The sequence below is a fragment of the Xiphophorus couchianus genome, chromosome 13 (assembly GCF_001444195.1).
Source record: "Xiphophorus couchianus chromosome 13, X_couchianus-1.0, whole genome shotgun sequence".
NCBI classification, from domain to species: domain Eukaryota; kingdom Metazoa; phylum Chordata; class Actinopteri; order Cyprinodontiformes; family Poeciliidae; genus Xiphophorus; species Xiphophorus couchianus.
In genome coordinates, this window is record NC_040240.1 from 29,902,985 (window position 1) to 29,919,893 (window position 16,909).

General features: G+C 38.2%; 1 protein-coding gene across 2 annotated transcripts in view; it reads left to right on the forward strand.

Annotated features, from left to right (window-relative positions):
* Positions 1-16,909, forward strand: part of trappc9 (trafficking protein particle complex subunit 9) — a 210,999-nt gene that overhangs the window by 80,005 nt on the left and 114,085 nt on the right. The window lies entirely within an intron of this gene.

Below are 16,909 nucleotides of genomic sequence, written 5' to 3' on the forward strand. Positions count from 1 at the left end.
TCATAAAGGCCTTTAAATGGTCTTGCATTTGAGTTGGTGAAACTTGCGAAAGCATGAAGACAAGATAGAGCTGTGTTTCACTACATGAAGCAGATCTGATGGGTTGGAAGATGCTTCATCATGTAGCACCCAAACGCCAAACCACCTGCAGTGACGTAGCCTGCATTGTTTTACCTTTCAAAGCGTGAAGGAGCCTTTTATGGCCACCGTGAATCATCATGAGAGAAAACAGAAGTAAGGTTTTCTGTTAAGATGTGCTGTCAAACGGCGTCTTGCTTTTCTGGACAGTTTGACAGAGTGATGACTAATAGATGAGAAAAAGACTCTAGGATGTTCCTCGTTCAAGGTCAATAAACCGGAAAAAACCCCCAAAAAGACTTAGACAACTTTCAACTAAGAGCAGATTTATAACTTTTGAAATCTTAAACATTGTTCCAAAAGTCATTTTAATTGAGAATATTTCATGCAAATAAACATTTATGATTAATGCCATTTCTAGTCTTTGAGACTTCTTTGTGGCATTTTTGAAAGTTATATATCAGATTTAAAAAATCATTTAATTCAGTTATTAAATTTAAGTGGTTAAACCTAAATTACGTAGATCAATTACATACAAACTGATATATTTCAGGAGTTCGTATCTGTTTATTTTGATGAATATTGTTGATTTTGTTTTGTGCAAAGAATCGACAATCCTAAAAGTTGGCTATTTGGTGCAACCTTTATTCTGAGGCCATTTGACTCCATGCTGATGGCTCGACTCATTTTCACCCAACCTTTAACTTCCTGGCTGATGTCTTCACATTTTGCTTCAATAGTTCCACATAATGGGCATCTCTCATGATGTCGTCTAGTTTATGAAGTACAACAGTTTCTCCCTTCAGCAAAACAGAGCCTTAACATAATTCTGCCACCTCATGTTTTTAAAGTTGGGATGATTTCCTTTTACTTTCCCATCACGTCAAACCATTTGAATGTCTCAGGTAACGTATCAGGAGCTTCCAAAGCCATGACATCGTCATCTGAGCGTTCATTTATTTTTTTTAAAGGGATAGTAACCATTTTGTATGCAAACGTCTGATTTTAAAGCCATTAAAGAATAAATACTTCTTAGCAAAAAGAAGTATTTGTTTGCCATTCTAACTGACCTAAAACAAAAGACGTTTGGTTTGATTTAACTTGGTGTGACTTTTTATGTGGTGTGTGTAAACTTCTGGCTTCAAACGTAAAAATACAGAGGATACCCAAAAAGGTTTGTTCATTAATGAAGCTTGCTGTATCATTAATGTAAGTAGAAAACAACTCATTATGTTGTGATATTAAGTTCACAAGCAGTGTATCAGTGTTCATAGAACCAATTTCATGAGAAACAAACTCACTTCGTATTAAACACGTCAAAGCCACATTTAATTACTCAGGTTAAGACCATCAATCCAGTTTATTGGATCACTCCAGTCGTTGTTTCTCAGAAATTCAATACAGCTTTTGTAAACGGTGCCAATTCATAACTAAAATCATCTGCAGGCTGCTTCCAGAGAAAGTGTCCAAGTCACTTTTAATGAAGGTAAAACAGAAAGAGAAATTTTCTTTTGGCTAGATTTTCCAGTTTTTTCCCTTCATTTTTGGCCATGCTAATTCACATTGACTTTTAATCTCTTCCCAGTTTTGATAACACCGGCTCACAGGCAATTATTTAATATCCTCAGATTCATAATTTTTCTTCTCCAAACACTATTTGAAACTATTACATTCATTTTCCTTTATCCCCTCTTCATTTGAGCAAACATTTTATATTTATGCACAGTTTTTGGGGGAAATAAAATAGTTTCTCTGCCAGACGGTTAAATCAATTTTTGTTTCACTGTAGCAAAAATAAAATAGATTTTTTTTTAGCAAAGTAAAAGCAACTTCAATGTAGTTTTTGACTGTAAAACAAAATATCGCTTTAGGCATTTGCTGTTCATATTCAATTGAAAAAAAAACCCCAAAGGGAAATCAGAAACGTAAATGATTTTGACTATTGATTATTTAATTAATGATTGATTGTAAACTAGAACATTAAGGCCCTGGTGTTTCAAATGGCTTCACTCTTGTTTGGGAAAGAAAAGTCAATAATAAATGTAATATGGACGTAAAAAACATATTGTAAATGTAAAATGACATTCCAGGTTCTAAGTGTGTGTCCTGGTCTTTTTCTTAAGATGGACTTAATTCTGCTCTGGGGTTAATTGTAGTTTGACATCAGCCTGCTTGGAAAAAGAAAGTTTACGCAGATCGTCTCTAGGCAATGTAGTTTATAATACAGTAAATTCCTTTCTCCCCTGTGGATGTATTACATAACCTGCTTGGCATCCACTACCTATGCTGTGAAAAAAGTAGCCCTTGTTAGAGGCGAGCCAGGCATTTTAATGAGTTCTTAAGCTTACTGGAGGCAGCGTTTGACTGGCAGCGGGGCTTTTCAGAGCAGAGTGCAGCGTTGCAGCCTCGGCTAGAACCAAGCTAATTCTGTAAAGATTCTAAATCTACCCAAAAGCTGCTTGTAAGAGCATGAGCACCTTCTCTTTAAATGTTGTTTTCTGTTGTGGAAAGAGTTTTTATCTTGTTGTACTGTAGTAAGTATTCTGGGTTCAAACGGTTTCACTTAAGCCTACTGGACTAGTGTTGGCATTTACTGGACAGAAAGCCACAATACTTACATAATGTGAAGAAATGTCTTCAAAATAAATGAGAAGCTGCTGCTGTTCTAATGATTTCTGCTGCCTTGTTGGATTTTCCTTCCTTAGTGCGTCTTGCTAGCTACGTTTATCTGTCGGTGCTACATATAGAAACTGCTGGAACATCTGTTGAGGCTCGACATCGGTGAAGTTACGTCTCCACATCCAGTTGCCAAGGACGTGGTGCGGGCATTTATCATGATAAATTTCTTCTCATAAAAATTCAGATTGTCATGATAAATCCCAGATAATAATTTAAAATAATTGCTATTGGGATTGTTAGTTTTACTATCTTATCCAATGTTTGTTCAACAAGAGTCTCAATGAGTATCAATGAGAATCATAATGAATTTGAAAACATGATTAAATGCATTTACTGTTTACAGATTAGTTATACAAATTACTCTTCTTTATGTCACTGGTGTTCTAAACAAGGGCATTGTAAATGGGAATGTTTTCAAGAGCGGTATTTTTTTGTGGGGCTACGATTGCTATAGCAGCCGTACAGTTGCCTAAAAAAGAAGTTTTAAATAGTTCTTACTGTCACTTTTATTTTATATATTGTTATCACAATAGTACTGCAAAATATTGTAATGACAGCTTTAAGTCCACCCCCACCAAGGAGATGAATATAAATAATTAGGATTTATGCATGCGTCTCTGCTGCGCCTTGCTGCACACTTCACCGGCAGAGCGGGATTGAGGAACTTATCAGTCATAAGTCCCCCAAAAATAAATACTCAACTAAAGACGCTCAAAAAATTGACTTAAACACTCTGCTCAAGTAAATGTAATCTGTTACTGTCGATTAGGTTGCATTTCTTTGACTAATTTGACCTATACTCCGGAGGGACCGCCGAAAATACTAGAGTATAGAGAGAGTGTACTAGAGTATAATATACTCTATGGTATATTTTTTGTAGATATCTTGTTCTAATTTTTTAGTCTTGTAGATTCTAACTTTGATTAAAAAAAGAGCTCCATTTTCATTCTAGAGGTAAAATGAAAATGGAGGTTTTAACTTAGTTTCCAGTTGCTACCTGTTATATGGAGTCTAAACCCAGGGATCAGATTGGGGTTTTTTTGCCACTTAAACCCCTCCTTTTCTCCACAAGTAAAAAATCCCAACATGTTTTATTCTATGACCAATTTTCCCCATATTTATCAAACGTAATTCTGTGTTTATTGCTGGCCTTTCCTTGTAAAGCGCCGTTGGAGACTATCAGTATGTATAATCAATCAAGAGTGATCTGCAATCAGCACAGGATAAGGCAACATGTTTATGTCCCTGACCTTTCATCGCTCAACCCGAGCGCCTGTTCCTCAGTTCTCCCACAAGCACAGCGTACCAGTGGGCTTGAGAAATGCGGATGCTGTCAGAATGGGATGGATTTGCCTCAGGTGAAAGGAGTCTGGCTGTTCCGATTTGTTAGGTTTTCCAGTTATATACACCATTTTTCAGTTGCTCATGTCTTAGGAGACGTCCATAGCTTCCTTTAACAGCTTTTTATTTATTTATTTGACCTCTTCACCATACCTGTATGTCACTTTCCATTTCCCTGACCTGAGTTGGAGAACATTTGGGCCCCAGGATCTTTGGGGGCTATACTAGGGATCCAGTAGCTTTATTACAGCCATCGTCTTAATCTATAATACCTCTCATTGTGGTATCATAGCAGAGTTTCCATTGATCATACAGCTACGCAAAATGGAATTCCAAAGTAAATTTGGCAATTTTGAAAAAACTCACGGTTTTAGATAAAAGGTTTTTTGCTACAATGAGGTGATTTTCTGGTTGTTTTGAAGTCAGCATATTTGGCTAAACTGCAATGGAAACATTTTATCACACGAGTCACATGATGAATAGCTGGATGTTATACTGGCTGAAAGGTCAAGGTAGACGACAGGAAGAGATAGGAGGAGGATGTAGCGGCATGTTTTTTTAAACATGTTTTTTAAAAATCAAATTATTAAACCTATTCATATATGAATTTAATAAATTTAATTACTTAAATTAATTACACAATCTCACTGCAATTGTGAGATTGCGTTTTTTTTCTACATTAGTTGAATATCGACAAAGCTTTGCTCACATTTGTGACGTAAATGCAGCTAGTGAGTGTTGTGGGTATTTGCAACCTCCAAATCTATCATCCTAGGATTTGTGTGGCTGAGAGTGAAAGTAACCATAATCCCACCATTGTAATTTCCCTCCTCACACTGTGAAGACGGTCAGTTTTCAGTCTGACTCATTCACTTATCCCACTGTGGACTGTGTATCTTCACCAGACACCGACTTTTGTTTGGGCGAGTTTCAGTGGAATCCATTATATGGAACAGGCGGGCTTATTAAAACACTCGCAGTGATTATCTTTAAAACACCAAGTGTCCTGGGTGCTGTAAAGCTGCTTCTAGTTCAGTTTTACCTTCCCCTTTGTAAGCCCTCGGTTTTACACTGTGGAGATCGCTGTCAGAATGTGGAAGTACACGTTCCTCTGAGGTAAACAGACTGAGAGAGACGAGGCTTTTACTGGCCGTTCCCCTGGTACCAGCTCTTAAAATGGACCATTCTCTGCCTGACCAGCCAAACCTTACATAAAATACTCTCCACAGCTCCTGAACTCATTTTATCAACCACAAAATGTTCTGTTTTTTATTGGGATGTAATGTGACAGCAGAGCACAACCAGGTTTGTGAAGTGGGATGCAATTACTTCTTGTTTCTAACATGTTTCTTATCCCAGCTTGCCCATTTATTTGTATTAAACAGAGCCAGTCATCAGTTAAACCGTAACCTTTTTGTTTGATCCAGACACTCGTTTACGCGACACCTGTTTCCACCAGTTTCTGAAACAGGATCTCAAGAGTGAAGCTTTTCATTATCACCCCCCACAGGTGTGGAAGCGCACATGTGCAGAATGCAGAGATACCAAAACCAGTCAAGCATGGTATGGTGTTTGTTGTGCAACTTAATCTGTGCGGTTCAACACAGCTTCTGATAAGGAATATATGTTTTACATGAGCACATTGTTCATTTGGAAACCGAGACAAGTTACTGTTCACAATGACGTGAAAGCTCAGGGTAAAAAGTGCATGTGCATTAGATGACATGTTATAATCACAGCGCCTTGCAGTGGCCTGGCATGACCACAACAACTGTCCTTGGGCGTCTCGGCGGATCGGTCTAAACGGTAAAACCTTTCTTCGATTAACATCTGAAAATACTGGGAGTTTCCAGGCAACGGTCTCATATAAACATAGCCTGAGTCAACCAGGCTATGTTTACTTTTTTCATTTGGGGAAAAAAGTATTTTTTTAATTGAAATCAATAGGTCTAATGGAGTCTTGTTTTACTAACATATTTGAGCAAATTTGTTCTGAATTGTTTTATATATTTTAATACCAAAATATTCAAATGAAAAGAAGAAAGAAACTGAACAAAAGATGTTTTAAAATTTCTTTAGAATGTAATAATAGAAAAAAAAAAGAAATCCGGTTTCTGATGTGGAATAAATGACCAAAGTCACATATTTATTCCCACTTAGAATTAAGAGAAAAGCAGCGTTTTACAGAGCGTGTTTAGAACTCAGACATTTAATTCATGCCAATGTCTTGGCTGTTGAAGCAAGGTCACCCAGGGGGCAAACCACGGCATGCTGGAAGACGTCTCCAAGCCTAGACAGTTAAAACTGACATTTTTATTTACACACTATGTCTTGTTTAATGACTTAAAAAGTGTTACTTTTTTGCCTATAGTCAAATTGCGTTATTTTCCTAAGATAATAAAATAAATTATACTTCAATGTGTGCACATTTGAAGACTGAATATCTTTATTTATGACTTCAAAAAAAAGAGGAGAATAAAACAGTGAGATCTCACTTTAGGAAAAAAAAATCCCAATAAGCAAATTTGGAACAATGAATCCTCCGACTGTGTCCAGAAAGGGAGGACTGTGTTACGCCAAGAGAAGCTGCTCACATGTAGAGCACATGCAGGCAGAGTGTTGTTGGAGGGGAGGGAGGGAGGGAGAGCAGAGCTTCTTGAGGCCTAATCAAATCCAGTGGAGACAGAGGCAGAGTCGGCTGCCTGCCTTGCTGCTATTTTTAGTCTCAGTCCTGCCGGTGGCACTTCAGCTCTCTTCACACATGCACACTCCGACTCGTGGTGCAGATATTTATAACTGCCACAGCTGTGGGCACAGAGTGTGAAACTCCAGCCAAACATCTCCACGATTTTCTTATTCCTGGCTCAGGGCTGAAGCTGTTTATTCTTTTCTCTCTGCTTTGTCTTTTTTTGCTGTTGTTTCACCTCCAACTGTACATTCCACTCTAAGTATTGATTTGTAAGGGGATGTTCTTTAACAATTCAGCTGCTGATGCTCTGCCTCGAGAACAAGGACAACTTTGAAGTTGAAAAGCACTTTTGCTTTTGACTTTTCCTGCCAGAGGTGGTGGCATGTTCGCCGCAGGCCGCCAGAAACACATTCAGTAAGATTGACTGTGTGTTAAAGGCCGAAAAATGTTTCCATGTTGTTATCAGTGGATTGAGATTCTTGCCCGGCTTTGTTGAACCTAACCAAATGCTTTTCCGATTTCCAGTTAATCACAGTTAAATGAAAATGTACACTTTTTTTTAAATGTAGAAAGCTGAAGTTTTCCTCTGTTAGAGCCACTGCAGACTTTATGTGAGGTAGTTAAATACATGGGGCCTTCAAAAATCCACATTTTGTATAAAATCTTTATTCACACAGTGAAGTCCATAATCAGAACCTTGGCTTGCGTTTTGATTAGTATTAAAAGTATTATTAATTAGTATTTCTGAGTAATGTGTTGGTAACAGGAGATTATTTCACTGGCGTTTACTTACCTTCATTTGTCATCCAAGCCAATAATAGCCACATATAGTCAATAAATTTGAATATACATCCCAATGAGTCTTGTTTGTTGTTGTTTATTTTCAAAGGGACTTTCCATAATATGACAGAGTTAGCTGGTAAAGCTAGTTCTCCTCCGTTGTCCCTCAGGGTACAATCAGTAGAAATACAATATATTTAAGTGCAATACAGACAGGTTAACACACTTCATCAAAATGAGAGTAATAAGAAGTAAAAAGTGTTTTTTAAAATCTTACAATAAACATCAGGTTACAAATTTAAAAATAATAGATAGTCATCTAACCCTTAAAGCAGGTATTAAACAGACTTTTCATTAAGCCCTTTATTCTGTTTATGAAAATAGTTTTGGGTTTCACCTGTCTGATGTAATATGGTAATTTTAAGTGTCATAGAAAATCTTTCTAATTAACAGAAATAAAGGCTTTCAAACATCAATCTCTGTATAATCTACTGGATCTCTCTGTATATACTGTATATATTCTCCAACCTTCCAGTCATCAACAAAATTATCGAAAAAGCTGCTTTAACAGTTAAATTGTTTCCTAACAATGACCAAGCGCACAGTTTCATATGAAAGGCAATGTTGGAGTGTTTTTTACTCAAAGCAGCCTATCCTTATTTTCCCATTGATACACTTCAGTCCAGAAGTTGACAAAGATTAATCTACTTTTATTTCTGAATTAAGACCATATTTTTAGGGTTTTGATCATGCCTGATAATTTAGACAGGCCCTGTACAATCAAGGTATAAAATAGCTGCACTATTTACCAAATCAAGTGTGTAACATAACATGTTACCAACATGATGCTGTAATTTTAGCTTAACCAGAACATGTAATTCCCATAATCACTACTTTTCATCCAGTATCTGTGCTCTGCAGGTTACAGAGAATAGATGCTGTGGTCATAAAGGGATTGACATAAACAACAACACAACCACCATCACCCTGACCTAGTGATACAAGGCCTGGTATGTCCTTTCTTAATGCTGATTGAGCCAACCGTACTGTCTGAATGTTGCGGCAGAATTAGAAAGATATCAGACAAGCTAATGTTTCTTTATGACCTGATAATGCGTTGTTTTCATTAGCCTGTGTGAATTGTAGCCTCAGGTTCCCGTTCTAAACTGATGGGAATTCTCTTTCACTGCAGTAAGGTCTGCTGAGTTTTGCATTCAGGCATGGTATTCCTGACTTGTTATGATCAGTGTCTATTTTAAGGGTGACATCTTCTTTTATCAAAACATTAGCACACCACGTTCAAAGTGTCTTAATTCCCTTTCCTTCCCCATTCTGGCGCTCTTGTGAACTTTAAGTCGTCTTCACCACATCGAGGCATATTGATTGGCGCCTCATGTTAGTAAGTGGTAACATTTGTAATCAATAAAACTGGCAATTAGTGTAAATTTGTATTGGAGTTCTTTTAATCATGTCTTCATGTACTGTAAACGGCCACCATTTTGTTGTAGATTCTCTCTATAAATCAAGTGGAAACAGTAAAAATCAGTTTGCTGGGTGAGACCTCCCTGTTTATTAGGTCTCCTGTTGGTGCCAAAGCTAACTTTAGCTGTAAACAAGTCAGCTGTGTTTTACTGTTGCTTTTTTCTGTTTTATCCCCAGAGTGAGCCCCCCCCCACCACACACACACACACACACACACACACACACACACACACACACACACAGAGAGAGAAAGGCTAGAATAAAAGTGATGATTCAGTTCACCTGTGATTAGTTGTTGTACGTCCGGCCTTATTGCCTTTGACTGGTTTGTCCTGATCGATAGTTTCAGTCTCCAGAAGCTCAATTCAACTTTTAGTACAACAAAGGCTTTGCTATTTTTTTTTAGAAGGTTGTAGGTCTGTGCTCTTCTTCCTTTATGACCCCGTGCTGAAGAACCCAACAGTGCATTATGACTTTTCAAGACCTGTAAGGCATCTATGAAGACCTTAGAGAAGCAAATAAAGAGAGGAGTCCGTTTGCTCTGCCAAGGTCACATCGGTACAGTTCTCCGCAGTGCTGTTTGGAAACCTTTTTGAAGGAGGCGAGGTAGACGGACGGCTGCTTCGGTGAAAGACACGGCCTTATTTAACATAAGTGTCTGCACAGATGCCACGGATGGGACAACAAATGGACTTAATGTCCCATCCATCCTGTCTGAGTCGCGCAGCATGCGAGCATCTGTTGGACTCTTTTTGTTGTTTTGGCATCCAGACCGAGTGTCTTTGTCTGGACTTGGCTGAGGAGAGAGAGAGAATACAGAATGTGGGATAATTACGGGAAATCAAAATACATCACCACCGTCGTGATGTACAACATATTTTAAAGTATGACGTTTGTTTCCTTCAACCTCTTTAATCAGATTTTTAAATTTACCTGCTTGTCTTATACAGTTCACAGAAAACATGGACTGCCATAATGTTACTGCTTTGCTGTTTGTCGGATTACAGGTGTCAGTTTATGATTTTTAACATGACAAATGAAGTGACGTTTGGAGAGGAGAATGTTCCTTTTGTCCTTACTGATGTTACGGGTTTTATTTGAGAAGCACATTTCTTCATCATCTATCCCTGATGTTCTTGTAGGATCATGAGGGGGATTGTGCCTACCCTAGTGGTCATTGGGGTGAAAGGTGGGGTACATACCGGAAAGGTCACCAGTCCATCAGAGGGCAATAACCATGTACACGCGCGCACACACACACACACACACACCAGATCATTTAAAGTAATCAATAAACCTATCGATGGATCTCTTTATATTGTGATGTTTAAATAAATTGATAGCTAGCCTCTCCAAAACCTGCTTCCTCTACTGTAGTTTGTCTCAGCTGCTGCCTATTTATTTATTTTTATCAGTGCCTGAGCTAAATGTCTGAGGGAGTGTTTCAATATTTTATCTTCTCTTCCATTCACTTCATTTGTTACTTGTTTGGGCCAAACTGCGTCTTGTTGAGGAAGATCTGTGGCATGACAGACAATGACTTTGAAACAACAATTTCACATTACTGAGTTAAACCCTTCCAAGTGTCCTAGTCTGATTATTATGAGTTCATCTATTGACACCAGAGGAAAAGTAATGTGCAAGTGATACACTTGTAATGGAGCAACAGGATTTATTTTTTTATATAATTTTGATCATAAAACTGTCTTTCACCACTTTGGTTAATTACAGCACACTACATATTTCTGAGTAGAGTGCTGGAGTGTTAGGTCTCCAACTTTTATAAATCTGAACCGTAATAAATCGTCCTTGCTATTGCTGCTCTATTCTTAGGAGGCCATTGTGTTACGCAATGAAGACTTTTTTGTTCTGTATGCAAGGTCTTCTCTTGGCTCTGTCGTTAGCTGCCTTGTGGCTTACTCATTTTCTTTCACATCATTTAGAATATTCAATAATAAATAAATCAATACAACTGGTGCGAGCTCCAAGCCACGACATGACATGAAAATTGAAAAAGTTGTAAAAATGATGATACATGCTCTTTAAAGTTTGAGCAAAGATTCTGCTTTGCATTTTTCTTGCAAACCCTATTCCAAAATAGTTTATATTTAGCTTGCACTTACTTGGTTTTTGCCTCGTCTCGGTAAAGCTGCATGTTTCGCCTCACCTGAGAAATGCTTGGATTAGAGGATGTTTTAAAAGATTTGCTTGATTTGCTTTGGGAGCCAGCAGACCTGGAGGCCTGCCTGACTTGCTCTTAAAGTTCTGGCAGTGAGTCAGCTTGCTGATTTGATTTTTTATTTTTTTGCAAGTTACTTTTTGGATGACAGTCACAACAGACAGAGAGGAACCTCATCCTGGCAGCAACAACAGCCTGCGTCTTGCTCATACAGTATAATCAGCAAGTGGACGTGTAACCACAGCACAGCTCGCTCCCCACTGACATGTGGAAGCATCGTCACGGTGCCGGAGCGCCGCAGGCTCGTTTTTCTAACTGATGACCAAATGAGCTGGTCCATTAGGAGCAAATACCCACAGGCATCTAAAACGTATTAGTCCTCCTAATTACCATTTAGGTAAAATGCACAGCTCTGACGCAGCAATCGGCAAAGCAACAGTTGGTGCACTTTGTTGCTCCATGGGCTTCCAGGATTTCCTTTTGAAAAGCAACAAAAAAAGAAAACCTAGTGTTTTTTTTTTTCAATGTAACGCTGAGTATTCACTCATAATTCTAAATGCTGCAGCCAGAGCGTGTGCTCAAGTATACTGGATGAAGGTAAGAAAGAAAAAGAAGGTGGAACATAAACCACTTTAAATGACTACTACTTTTTTTTTCCTTTTTGAACTGGTTTCCCTGGGACATCGTTTGGACTGGAAGAGCTTACTGTGGTATTTCTTTCCCCATAAATTGCAAACTGTAAAAACTTTGAATATTCTTCTCAATACGCACATTCTATTCAAACCTATTACTACACCAGCACCACCTGTGAACGTAACTTTATTGTGCTATTCCATATCGTTTTAAGTCTATGAATTGAAATCCAAACTACGATAGATAAACTGAATGTTGGATATCTTAACCTGTAATAAGTTTATTTTAGTAGCAAAAGGAATAATTGTTTGTCACTTACTGCTGAAAGCAATTAAAGTGGCAATATCCTGTAAAATAAACTTTTTTGAGCTTTACATCATGTTATAATATGTCCTTGTTGGTTTGCGATCCAAAATCAGACAAGTCCAGTCATTATAGAGCTCTAAACTTTTCTTTATATCCGTTCTTTGCACATTACATGACAAACTGACAAACATTCCAAACAAGAGGGAGCCACCCCTCTGATTCAAACCACCTGGCTTTTAAAGCATGGCCAGGACTAATTAAGGGGCGGAGACAACAATTACATTTCCAGGTAAACAAAAGAACAAACATTTGTGCTAAACAATATTCCTAAACAAATATTCACAGAATTACAACTAACAATTTAACAAAAACAAAAATAAGCTGGGACCAAACAAAAAATAAGACAAACATCTCTCCTCCTCAAACAATGGACCTTCCCAGTAGGTAAATTGGAAACACCAGGTCCTAGGCATCACTGCTCATGGGCGCGCCTCCATGGCAGCACATGACCTCAAAGGAAAGAGAGGATGATCAAAACAAAATATTAAATAAAGCAACAATACAGGAAGCACAAAAAAAACAGCAACACCTGTTGAGGGGGATAAATCCCTCACAGTCCTCATCAAAAGCATATGTGGAGTGTTGCCTTGATTCCTTCATGCATGTTTGAGAAATCCTTTAATCTCCCATGGCAACCATTTGGCTGTGCAAAACACCTGGATGAACCTAGCTCCGCCTCTGAGGCACAGCTCCTTCTTGGAGCTGCAGTTTCCAACCTTCTGAGCTTCTCCTTCTCCGCAAGACCCCCACTCAGCTCCTTCAGACTAGCCAAGAGCATTTAGCTAACACCTGGAGGAACTGTGCATCTCATTATGGGATCTACTTCTCAGTGCAATGCTGGTAAAAACATTGAAGGGTTAATAGAGGAGCCATGTTGTGATGGAATTTCAGAAAGAGCATGAGTTTCTTAAAGAGACAGAGGTAAAATATGAAGGTGTTAAATTATGAAATCAAATTTCTTTTAAGTGATATTTGATATATGTAGCATTTTTTTAATAACAACTGAAGGTTACAGAGCTACTTTATTGTGCTATGAAATGGCACTATCTGGAAAATACATGATACTGCCCCTTTAAATTATGTTTCAAGACATTACGGTAATACCATGAAACTGCGGTAAATTTACCACAAGTTATTAAAACACAAGGCTCTCATTTTAATGTACTTGCTATATTTAATGCTTAACTAGTTAATTTACATACTAATCTCACACCTAATTTAGAATCACTTTTTGTACCTTGTGCTAAAAATTAAGTCCAGGAAAATCCCATATGTTCAGAAAGTTTAGTTTGCAGCAACATTTGTGTTGCTGTATGCAAGCTGGTGGGTGAAGCGATCAGAAAAGGAAGCATTTCTTATTGCTCTCTGGACCTGGACCCATGTGTGAAATGTAAGAACCGGGCCAAGTGCCGCGTCACAAGTTGCTGCTAACTCAGCTGTGTGTCCCAGCTTGCTTCAAAGCGCAGCGCACCGTCACAGCTAGGTGGTGTTGGAGATAGGATGTGTGTGTAAGTGTGTGTCAAAGTGTAAATAAAAATGCTAATTTACTCGCCCGCTCATGCATCGCAGTTCAGTTTGTCTTTTTTTTTTTTTTTTCAGTCTTTGGAGTGTGTGGCTTTCACCTGCACTTGTTCTGTCTGTTCAGGCCATTTCACTCCTCTGTGCCTACCTGACTTTTGAGTTACTGTAGGAACTGTAGCAGAGCCTGGAAAGTAGCTGTTCACCGGACAATTCGAGTACATTACATAATAATAATAATAATAATAATAAAAAAAAGGGAGGCAAGTAATAACCTCCTTCTGCAGGGTTCATGACAGATCCGACCATCCGCTGAATTTTTAAAAGCTACTTGACTTCCATCCTGCACTCCACTGTTCTGTCTGTAAGTCAGTTTATACACTTTTATTTGGACTTAAAAACAATTTTTTAAAGAAAATTCATTTCATATGAAGTACGGGAATCCTGATTTAGCTAGTCTCAAATATCTAAATGTGCTTCCCAACAATCCAAATCTGTTGAAATGACTGTGTAGGGAATACAACGCTGCTCACACGGTGAGTTAGCTTTAAACACCCTGCTGCCAGCGGAAACATATTAGTCTTATTAATATTTTGTGTTGAGAAACTCCTGCCTATTTTCTTAGCTATATCTTGTTGGTGTTATTTTTTTTTCTTTCTCTTGGGTCAGACCAGCCGCAGATTGGAAATTAATCAAATTGTAATGTTGCCATTTTATTTGTTTTCCAATTTATTAAAGCTACAAATAATCCCTATATTCAGCATAATACAACACTGTAAATGTGCGCCTGAGATGATAAAATGTTTATTAGTTCAGAATTGTGTCTTGAGGGAACACTGTATTGTTGCGTACAGTATTTGAGGACAATAGCGTTAATCCAAGCCCTTTTCATTGTTTACCAGTTTTCCAATCAGACAGCCTGGATTAAGTTGTAAAGCAGTGATTATAATAGTAATATTTCATCACTGTGTGAGAAAACTAAGTGTCCTTGTTGTGAATTAGGTATTCTAACATTCACCTTACCTGTCGAGGAGTTCAGCTGCAGACATTACCTACTCACAAGTTACCAGAAACATTTGTAGAAACGTTTTTCCTTTGGAATTTTCTTATGTTGAAGTTTAAAGTTGATTTTATTTAACTCACTTAATGTGTTTGCTTTTTCTCAGGTTGTTTCATTTCACTCGGTTTTTATGACGGTGTGTTAGGGCCAGTGTAGATAGAAAAAAAGGAGTCGTACAATGTAGCATAAAGACTTTTGAGATTAATCTTACAAATTGTTCTGGAAAAACAAATCGATTTCTGAGCTTGAAAAGTCTAACATTTGCTGGGAACATTTTTTTATATTTTTGAAATTTTCAGACGTTTTCTAGAAAAAATAGGACATTTCTGAGCTTGAAGAGTCAAAAAATTTGTCAGACATATTTTTTTAGATTTATCAAAGAAAATTTCTAGAATATTTTTTTGACATTTGGAAATTTGAGTTTCAAAAGTGTAAAATCTTCAACTTTTGAAACTCAGAAATTTCATTGCTCTTTCAAGAAAATTACCGAGATTGAAAAAAATTTCTGAGTTTTTTTGGCAGAAATATGGATTTTATGGCCATAATACTGCATTCTAGACTTTCACAACTAAGGAAGTGAATTTGAGCTAATGTTGTCATGCTACACATATGTCAATACGCAAAAGAACCACAGAGGAGATCCAGAAAAGTGGAGCTAGGGTATTGGCTGTTAGCTGGTGCAGTGAATTCTCCAAATGGGCCCATTTTGCCTTTGAAATACCAAATAAAGTCGCTGCCTCTTCATCTGTTGACATCTTTCCTAATTTCAGTTTGCAGTTTCCTGATGCAGTGAAGCACAATTCAAGTAGGAATATGGTTTAGATCGTTCTGTGGACTACACGTGTATTTTTACTGCCCGTGACACTAAACGGTGTGTTAGAGCAACATGTCTAAATGTTCCTCTGGTTCTTCGAAAGCTTTTGGTGCAGGTAAAGGTGTTGCACCTTGCTGTGAATCAGAGTCCTTCATCGTCAGCAGCTGTTTGCTATTTTGGTCTTCATGCGCCCGCTCGTTACTGAGCCTTTTTAGACGCTCTGAACCTCGTCAGCTGTCGCTTCAGCTTGTTCTCCGGCTCTCGTTCTTCTGCACGCAGTAGTTATTGTGAAGTCATCACACTGCGCTGCGGATCTCTCTTCACTCCTCCTGAAATCTTCTCTCATAAATCATTAACTGCACAACAGCACAGCAGCAGTACGACAATGCCCCGATGCCCAGACTCACACTCGCTTTCTACTGGAAAACACATTCACTAATGGAACCAACAGAAGCTTTCATCTGTGCTGCAACTGCAATGAAGTGATTATCAATGAGTTTGACTCCTTGAAAGCAGTGGTGGGTAAATGTCTGTAATCAATTAATTAATTGCAATTAATCACAGTTACTCAACAGCTATACATAGACAAAATAAGCAACAATTTCAATTCAGAAACTTGTTCTGCTTCTAAATGGTTCAATAAATAGATGTACAAGCGCAACAGCAAAGATGTTAATTTTTAATATGTTATTTGGGCTGTTTAACCACCAGCTTGGTGCAAATGAAGAATAGCATTATAACGTGATGTAAAACATAAAGGCTGATTTTACATAATACTGCCCTTTTAAAAAAAACAAAAAAAGCTTTGCGTTTTGCTGATGAACGGAAGGAAAGTGTCTTCTCCAAAGTGGAGCAGACTCTTTGTTTTGGTTTGTCAAATAAAATCCCAGTAAATCACATTTAAATTGGCGGCTGTTACATGATAAAACGTGTACAAGTTCAAGCGGTATGAATACTTTTCAAATCGACTTTCCTCGTTCCTGTACTTTTCCAAACCCGTCGACCAAGTTTGCAGCCACCATCCAGATGGAGAAGTGAACAGAAAGTGTGTGTCCCCCTTTCTGATTGGAAATCCTCGTCTTATTAGCTGATTGACTCTCACGCGATGCAGGGCAAGCCTCGCTCCAAGTGAACACACAGCATCCCACAGTCCTCTGGGTTCTCTCCATGTCCCGCTGCAGCCAGCGCCGCCGGCGCTTTAACAGCTCTCCTGGTGCGCTGCTCACTTCCCAGCAACAAGGCAGATGCATCCCAGGAAAGGGTCAAGAGCATTTTATGGGCGTTTAGACC